Source organism: Gossypium raimondii, chromosome 9, assembly GCF_025698545.1.
Source record: "Gossypium raimondii isolate GPD5lz chromosome 9, ASM2569854v1, whole genome shotgun sequence".
In the NCBI taxonomy this organism is placed as follows: Eukaryota; Viridiplantae; Streptophyta; class Magnoliopsida; order Malvales; family Malvaceae; genus Gossypium; species Gossypium raimondii.
The window spans coordinates 21,222,313-21,231,990 of record NC_068573.1 but is presented as its reverse complement, the minus strand read 5'-3'; positions in this window follow the sequence as shown (position 1 = coordinate 21,231,990).

Below are 9,678 nucleotides of genomic sequence, written 5' to 3'. Positions count from 1 at the left end.
ACATGCTGAACATTTTTCCCTTCTATGAGAACATCAAATTCTTACTCTAACACTTACTTATGAACATTAGGTATTTTACTCATTATGTCAATTTACTCGTTCTCACTTAAAATCGACTAGCAAAAGTTATTTAACATAATTTATAGCTTCATATCATATCATAAGACATTAAAATAAAAATATTTCACCTATGGGTATTTTTCCAAATATAAACCCTAGGTTAAATGATTACTAGAATAAGATAAATTAAGCTATCGGGATTCTAAAAACGTAAAGAACATTAAAAACGAGACTTGGAATCACTTACTATGAGCTTGAGAAAGTGAAGAAACCATAGCTATGACTTCTTTCAAATTTCGACAGCAAGCAAAGATGATGAACACAAAAATTTCACATCTTTTTCCCTTTTTAATTCATTTATTTATTAAATGACTAAAATGCCCTTAATAAAAAAAATCCTATTTCACTTATCTCATGTCCATTTTTTCCATCACTAAATAATGGCCTAATTACCATATAAAGACCTCCAATTTAAAATTTCATAACAATTGGACACCTCTAAAATGTAGAACTTAACTTTTGCACTTTTTTCAATTTAGTCCTTTTGACTAAATTGAGTGCCCAAACGTCGAAATTTTTGAGCTAAATTTTCACGAAATCATTTCGTGAAATTGCAGGCCATAAAAAATAGTAAAAATAAAATTTTCCTCATCAGATTTGTGGTCCCAAAACCACTGTTCCGACTAGGCCCACAATTAGGATGTTACAACTTAAAAGAACACTTGCCTCAATAATAAAACCTCTATCAAGGTTTAACAGGATACCATATTTAGGGCATGAATCCTTCTTCAAAAAGTAACCTTTAATTTATCTTGATCTACCAAAATCACATCAAATCATTTATCCTTAATATAAGGGTACAAACGATCATAAAGTCAGCTCATATCTTTCTCGATTGTATATCCTATTAACAAGGTAAGTAGACGACATGAGAATCTTTAAAAAAAATTCTTGCTTGATTCAATCTCTTCTCTAATGATAAATGTCACACTCACATATCTTTGAGGACCCAATTAGGGTAGAAATTTGGGACTTAATTAAATGTGTGGTAAGTTAGCAGACTCCACTGGGAATTTTAAGGCAAATTATAAACTGTTGAGTAAATAGTTGAGTTCCAAATGGAACCGACTGGTTCCATAGTGGGAGACATAATAATCACCGGTGATTGGTTAAAGGAGAGTGGAAGACCTTGTATAGAAGATATATATAGAGAGAGAGGTAAAATGGGACACTCTAGAAATGAAGAAAAAAATCCTCTTCAAATTCAGTCTGTAACTTTCTTTCCACTTGCTTTGTTTTGCTTAGTTGCTTCGAAGAAGAAGAAAGCTTGGGAAAACTCTGCATGGAATTGGAAACTAGAAGTAGAGAGATTTTGAACCTAGAAAGCTCCCTAACTCTCAGTGCTTGAGAAGTTGAGAAAGCAGGAAGTTTAGGGCCCTTAACAAGTTTCTGTAACTGGGTTCTGAGTTTTAAGGTTTAATAATTTCAATTTCATCGATTTATACGATTTTTGTGCTTAGCTGCTAGGATGAAGGATGCTCTAGCGTTGAGACAAACTAAGTTGACACGAAAAATCAATCTAAGGTGAGCTTCTGCGCTCTATCTTGGATAATCATGTTGCATTTTTCTGTGTTACTTGAGCCTAATGTTGTGCATAAATATGGTGAGTGGTTGTATGATTGATAGTTAAATGTTAAACGTTGTTGTATGGTATGGAATGTGTGTGCCGTACATGTGCTATGTATTAAGTACCTAATTTGTATGAAATGTATGAGTGTCTTATGTAGCTAATTGCCTTGTACAAATATGATCAAACCTGCAACTTGAGTGGAACAATCTTGAAAAGAATTTGTAAATGAAATGTTGGTACTAAAGCTTTCAGGGAGAATGAAGATGTCCACCTCTAGGTTATAAAGAGGATTGAGTGAAATGTTTGGAGTCTGCCTCTAAGAATAGGTGTGGAAAAAAATTTCAAGGACGAAATTTTCTTTAAATGTGGGGGAGTTGTCACACCTAAATATCTTAAAGGACCCAATTAGGGCAGAAATATGGAACCTAATTGAATGTTTGGTAAGTTAGCAGACTCTACTGAGAATTTTTAGGAAAACTATGAACTGTTGAGTAAATAGTTGAGCTCCAATTCTAATCTGGTCAGGATAGAACTAACTGGTTCCTTAGTGGGAGACATAATAATTAACGGTGATTGGTTAAAGAAGAGTGAGAGATTGCTTATAGGAGATATAGAGAGAGAGGTAAAAGGGGACACTTTGGGAAAAAAAGAAAAAAAATCCTCTTTAAATTCAATCTATAATTTTCTTTCCACTTGCTTTATTTTCTTCGGTAGCTCTAAAGAAGAAGAAAGCTTGGGAGAGCTCTGCATGGAGCGGAAGTTATAAGAATTGGAGTCTGGAAGTAGAGAGATTCTGAACTTGGTAAGCTCCCTAACTCTCTATGCTTGAGAAATTGAGAAAGAATGAGGTCTAGGGCCCTTAACAAGTTTCTGTAAACTAGGTTTTAAACTGTAAGGTTTAATAATTTGGATTTAACTAATTTATGTGATTTTGATGCTTAGCTGCTAGGATGAATGAGGCTCTGGCGTTCAAACGAACTAAGTTGAAAGGAAAAAGGATCTAAGGTGAGTTTCTACACTTTGTATTTGATGAATCATGTTGTGTTTGTCTGCATTATTTGACTTATTATTGTGCATAAATATGGTGTGTGCTTATATGATTGATCGTTAAATGTTAAACGATTGTTGTATGGTGTGGAATGTGTGTGGTGTACTTGTGCTATGTATTAAGTACCTAATTCGCATGAAATGTATGAGTGTTTTGAATGTGGAGTACAAGGGTATTTACTTTGACGGGATAGATGGAGTAGAAGTGGCGAATGAGAGGAGTGAGCAGATGGATAGAGAAATGGAAATTTCAATTAGATTCTGCTATTCGGTGTTGTTTGACTCAAACCGTGGTGTGAGAAGCTCTAGGCCTTGGGAGGGGACACTGTGGTGTTTGAGCATCGAGGTTAGATATGAAATGAAAGGATATCGACTGATGCACTAGAGTGAGATCGTGACGACAGTTAGTGACTGGTCCTTCAGGGCGACATCATGACAACGGTCTGCAAGCTCTATGGGGGGACACCGTGACGACGATAAGGTCTTTAGGGGCGACACCTCAAAAGAGGTTTAAAGGTGTAAGACCATGGCTTGCCTATTGCAATCAATAGAGTCCACTAAGACAATCGTAAATGGAAAAATATTTAGGATTTTTCCTATGTAATTATCACCTTTTTTTACTTAAATCCGTTGTTAAAACTAACTAATTGTTTAATAAATTAATGAAATATTTGAAAATATGAAATTAGGACATAGAAATTATTAAAATGTGATTTTATGCTTTATTATATAGTTTTCATGCAATAAATGGCTTAATTTATATTAATTTGAATATATTATATTTTTTAAGACATAAAGTGGGCCATGTATGATTAAATTAAATAATAAAATATAAAATTATATTTAATAATTCATTTTAAAATATTTCATTAATAATTTGGGTTTTAATTAATTAATTAAATTGGATAAATTTTATTCTTTGGTCCTCTAACTTGTTGATTTGTTCTGGATAGGTCTGATAGCTTTGCTGGATTACAAAACCGTCCAAATTGGAGACCAAGTCAACCCAATATTTGGCTACACATGGCTGTTCAGTTAAACCTTTCTTTGGTTTTATTACACAAGGTCCTTGCAGTGTTGAAGAAATTAGAGATTTGCCGGAAGATTTTCGATTGACTGAGTCTCAATCCTGAGTTGTGTGGCATCCAAAATTGCTTAAAAATCAAGCAAAAAAATCAAGTCAAAAGCCACTAAGCATGGCCGACCACAATTTGAGGAGATTTGAAGAGATTAAAATCCACTATTTTTAGCAAACTATCCCCCTCTCCTCACCTATAAATAAGACCCTCTCATTCCTTCATTCATCATTCCTCAATCATTCTCATCATTTATCATTCTCTCTTTTCTCCAAATTCTCTTAGCCTTTTCCATTCCCACGCCTAGCATCATCTCTTTATAGAGATTTTAGCAATTAAGCCTCTTAAAGAACCCTTAGTCGGCCACCTTGGAGAGCCATCAGCAAAGGAGCAAAGCAAAGGAATGAAGGAGCCTCGTCAATCAGAGTCTTGGGTGACAGCCACTCTGAATTGGGTTTAATCTTCCTTTTCTTTAATTTAATATAAAGATGTTTGCTATGTGTTCTTTGTTCTTGTCTACAACAATGTTAGCTTAATTTTATTTAAGCTAGGATGATTCCTTTGATTAAATAATATTTATTTGATTCATGCTTATAATGTTTGTGCCTTAATCGATCATGTTTTCAATTAAAATTAAGTCTGTATTTCTTTCATACGTGATTGAAATGCACTTGAATTAGCTGAGCGATCCTGACCAGACGACAGCTAATGGACACATAATTGAAATGTGCATGCTCAATTTAGATCCTGAACCGATTAGATTAGAGGTTGCATAACAACTCTGACCAAGCTCTATTATCTATATAGTTTTTAGATTTGTATGATTGAATTGTTTCAAACCTTACGCGTCCCTGTTACCTCACAAGAATGCTAAGAAACCCTTAGTAAAAAGGATCAGCAAAATGTGTATTTACTAAGTAAAGGATTCTGAAAGGACCTAATGTGGTTTCCAAACTCATGAAAGATCGAGTTGCCATGGAATATTTTTTCGAATGTTATTAAGCATGTTGCTAATAAATTGATTTTAATTATAGTAATTCTTCTATTTTATTTATGTTATAATTGTTGCAAATTGTATTTAATTTTACTAAAACCTATTTCATTCATATAGTTGCATACTTGGGATAATTTGCATTAGGGATCATTGCATTTAGTTTCATATATTTTAATCACCACTTCTCAACTATATTGTGTTTTTATTTACCAAATTGTTAATATAATTTTACAAATTAAGTGACTTAGCACAAATACAATCTCTGTGGAGACGATAACTTGATACTTACTTATTACTTGATAACGACTGTGTACACTTGCACAAACCTACACGTTACAACAATAAACATGGGGTAGCCTGCTGGGACAGTAAAAATGGAATAGTCTGTCAAAACAATAAACATGGGGTTATAAGGTGTAAGGCCATAGCTCGGCTATAGAAGCCAATGAAATCCATCAGGACAGTAAACACGGTGTAGTTCACCAAGACATTAAACATGGGATTATATTATGTAAGATCATTGTTGGGCTATGGCAGCAGATTAGGTGCGCCAAAATGTTGAGCTATGAAAAATTAATAGGGAAAAATGAAGGAAGTCATTGTAAGGCTCGTGTGGTGAGTAGCATATTGGGATGAGTTCCTGCTTCCTAAACCATGGATAAACAGATTATTAAAGGAATTCGGCAAAGTATTATGAAAAAGGGAAAATTGTTCTATGTGGCCTTATCTGGGTTGAGGTAATAGACGAGGTACTCTCTTCGAGATATGTGGTAACCGTCACTATGAATTCGCAAGATATTGGAAAATAAACTACGTGCATAAGATCTTATCTTCTTAAATATTTTAAGTAGATACCGATGAATAATTGAGATGATCTCACTATGTTCACTAAACTTATAAAAATTCATCTTTTGTGTGTTGGATAGGCATTGCCTTGGAGAATAGAGTGGTGGAACCAAGCCAGACACTACTAGATTCTAGTAATGGGCATGGTAGTTATTCATGTATATAGAGGGGCACCTTTAGAGGTCACATCTCAAGGGTTAAGTAGAGTATGTTTGTATTCGAGTTAAAAAATAAAGCTTGTGTAAATAACTATTGAATTGTCTTAAAAAAGCAAAGTTGTAAGAATTTATAATTGAAATGATATAAGTTTTAATAGTAATTAATATTTGAATTTAGGTAGTCTAAGTATGTAATTAATTTAGATCTGAAAATTCTTAATTGATTCAGGTAGTTTTTATATCTAGTACTCAAACCGAGTGGTCGGGTCGGATATAGTGTGTTACAAATTAAGATGTATCAGATTTTGGTTTAGCCGATCCTCTGGTCATAGGAAGTTGTTATGAGTTATTAAACGTGATAAGAATAAGGGCAAGTTGGTGAATTATTACAAGTTTGGTGATAGACTTACTGAAGAACAATGGAGGGAAAGGTAAGTGCAGTAAGAATAAAAAGATAAGGAAATTAAATATGAAAGTCTTTCGTTATTATGGAAAACCAGTAAAAATGCACGAAAGTATCAGGCATTACCTCTAGCTGGCGAATCGACCACCTCCTTAGTGACTTCCTCTTTCTCACCATTGAGTTCCTCAATATGGGTATGAGATTTTGGCTCAAGCTCTAGAGTGTAGAAGAGGTCAACAGATTCCCTCCACTCCTTCTAGAACTCTTCCTATTCAGCCCTAAAGTGATTCATCACGTCGAAGCTCAGATTAGTGTTGGTAAACTGGCGTAAACACCTAAAGTCCATCTAGCTCACATCAAAAGGGCCCACGACCACTTGGGCATATAGGATGTGATTGGACCAGAACTTGGGAATATAGTTTGTTATTCCCATGTTAATACAAGAATCGCCCATTAGCTTTGTGGTAAAAAGAATGACTGGTTTAAGGTATATGACAAGGATCTGCCAAGATATACACAAGACTATACTTGTGTAGGTAACTACCTTGTACGAACATGATCAAACCCGCAATTTGAGTGGAACAATCTCGAAAATAATCTATAAATGAAAGTTCGATACAAAAGCTTTCAGGGAAAATGAATATGTCCACCTCTAGGTTATGAAGAGGATTAAGTGAAATATTTGGAGTTTGCCTCTAAGAATAGGTACGAGAGGAAATTTCGAGGATGAACTTTTCTTTAAGGGTGAAGGAGTTGTCACACCCGAATATCTTAAACGGCCCAATTAGAGCGAAAATTTGGGACCTAATTGAATGTGGGGTAAGTTAGTGGACTCTAATGAGAATTTTTAGGAAATCTGAGAACTGTTGAGTAAATATTTAAGTTCCAACTCTAGTCTGGTTAGGATGGAACTGGCTGGCTCCATAGTGGGAGACATAATAATTATCGGTGATTATTTAAAAGAGAGTGAAAGACTACTAATAGGAGATATATATATAGAGAGAGAGAAAGGTGAAATGGAACACTCTAGAAAAGAAGAAAAAAGTCCTCTTCAAATTCAGTCTGTAATTTTCTTTCCACTTACTTTATTTTCTCTGGTTGCTCTAGAGAAGAAGATAGCTTGGGAGAGTTTTGCGCGGAGCAGAAGTTATAAGAATTGGAGTCTAGAAGTAGAGAGATTGTGTACTTGGTAAGCTCCCTAACTCTTTGTGCTTGAGAAATTTAGAAAGAATGAGGTCTAGGGACCTTAACAAGTTTTTGTAAACTAGGTTCTGAGTTGTAAGGTTTAATAATTTTGATTTAACCTATTTATGCAATTTTCATGCTTAGCTGCCAAGATGAAGAAGGCTCTAGTGTTGGGACAAACGAAGTTGACAAGGAAAAAAGATCTAAGGTGAGTTTTTGTACTCAGTCTTGGATGAATCATGTTGCATTTGTTTGTGTTATTTGAGCCTATTATTGTGCATAAAGATGATGAGTGCTTATATGATTTATTATTAAATGTTAAACGGTTGTTGTATGGTGTGGAATGTATGTGGTGTACTTGTGCTATGTATTAAGTACATAATTTGCATGAAATGTATGAGTGTCTTGAATGTGGAGTATAGAGGTATTTACTTTGACGGATAGATGGAGTCGAAGTGGTGAATCAGAGGAGTGAACAGATGGATAGGGAAACGAAAATTTCAGTTAGATTTTACAATCCAGTGTTGTTGAATGTAAGCCATGATTTGTGAAGCTTCGAGCCTTGCAGAGGGGATACCGTGGTGTTCAAGCATTAAGGTTAGATATGTGATGAAATGATATCGACTAACACACTAGAGTGAAACTGTGACGACAGTTATCAAGTGGTTTTCCAGGGCAACACTATGACGACGGTAATTAGGTTCCATAGAGCAACACTATTACGACGGTCTACAGGCTCTATGGGGCGACACTGGGATGAAAATAAGGTCCTTAGTGGCGACACCTAAAAAGTGGTTTAAAGGTATAAGACCAGAGCTTGGCTATGATAATTAATAGAGTCCTCCAGGAAAATAAACACGGGATAATCCGTTGGGACAATAAACACGAGATAGTATGTTAGGATGACAAAGATAGGGTTATAAGGTGTAAGACCATAGCTCGACTATGGAAACATTGAAGTTTTCCAGGACAATAAATAAAGGGTAGTCCGCTAGGATATTAAACATGATATTATATTGTGTAAGACCATAGCTAGGCTATGGCGGTGAATTAGGTGTGCCAAAATGTTGAGCTATGAAAATTTAATAGGGAATAATAAGAGAAGTCACTATAAGGCTCACATGACAAGTAGTATATTAGGATGAGTTAGCTCTTTTGAAACCGTGGATAAACAAGCTAGTAAGGGAATCCACCAAAGTATTATGAAAAAGGGAATATTGGTCTATCTGGCCTTATTTGGGTTGAGGTAATAGACGAGGTACCCTCTTCGAGATATGTGGTAACTATCAATATGAATTCGCCAAAGGTTATCAAATAAATTGACCTTGGGTACAAAAGGCGAGTCCATGAGGTAGAGTATCTTTGTATTCGAGTTAAATTTGTAAATGACTGTTGAAATGTTTTCAAAAGCATTGTAAGAATTTATAACTGAAATGATTTGAGTTCTAATAATAGTTAAATTTTGAATTTAGGTCATCTATGTATGTAATTAATTTAGATATGAAAATGATTAATTGATTCGGGTAGTTGTAATATCTAGTACCGAACCGAACGATCGGATCGGGTATAGGGTGTTACAATAAATATGAGATTGGTTGCACAAGATCCTAAAAAATACGTAAGCAAATCATCAAAATATTTTGATCAAACATTGGAACGACGAAAATGTACAAGTGTACACGATCATAACAAGTAATAAAGTGACAAGTAAATGTCGAGTTATCGTACCCACTGGGACTGTAAAAAGGAATATTTATGAAATTAATATTAAAACACTTTGGTGATGGAAAATATTTTGGTTTAAAGATGATTAAAACTAAGGATTAGAAACTAAGTAAAAAATTAAAAATAAAAAGGTTCTAATGCACGATTTCAATTAAGGTTTAATCATGATGATATAATTGTGTTGGATTAATTACATTCCTTTAACTTAGAATGATTAAATTTATGTTTATCTTGCTACAAACAAATTCATGGCAACTCAGTAATTTGCTAACTACTGCTCATACATACTTATTAAATTAATCAATCTCTTGAACATTTTTCAATGTCAATCCAAGCGATTAATCAATCTTCACAAGCTTATAAAAGATCAAGTGAGGTAACAGAGTATTTCTACCTTGAAATAGTTTAATCACAATAATCTTGCAAGTTATGCAAGGCATATGTATCGCCAAATACAATGCTAAATTAACTTCAGCTACCTTAGAAGAATAAACATGCACTGATTAAGTATTGTGTCGATTAATTACAATTTGAATACGATTTAATAACTAAGT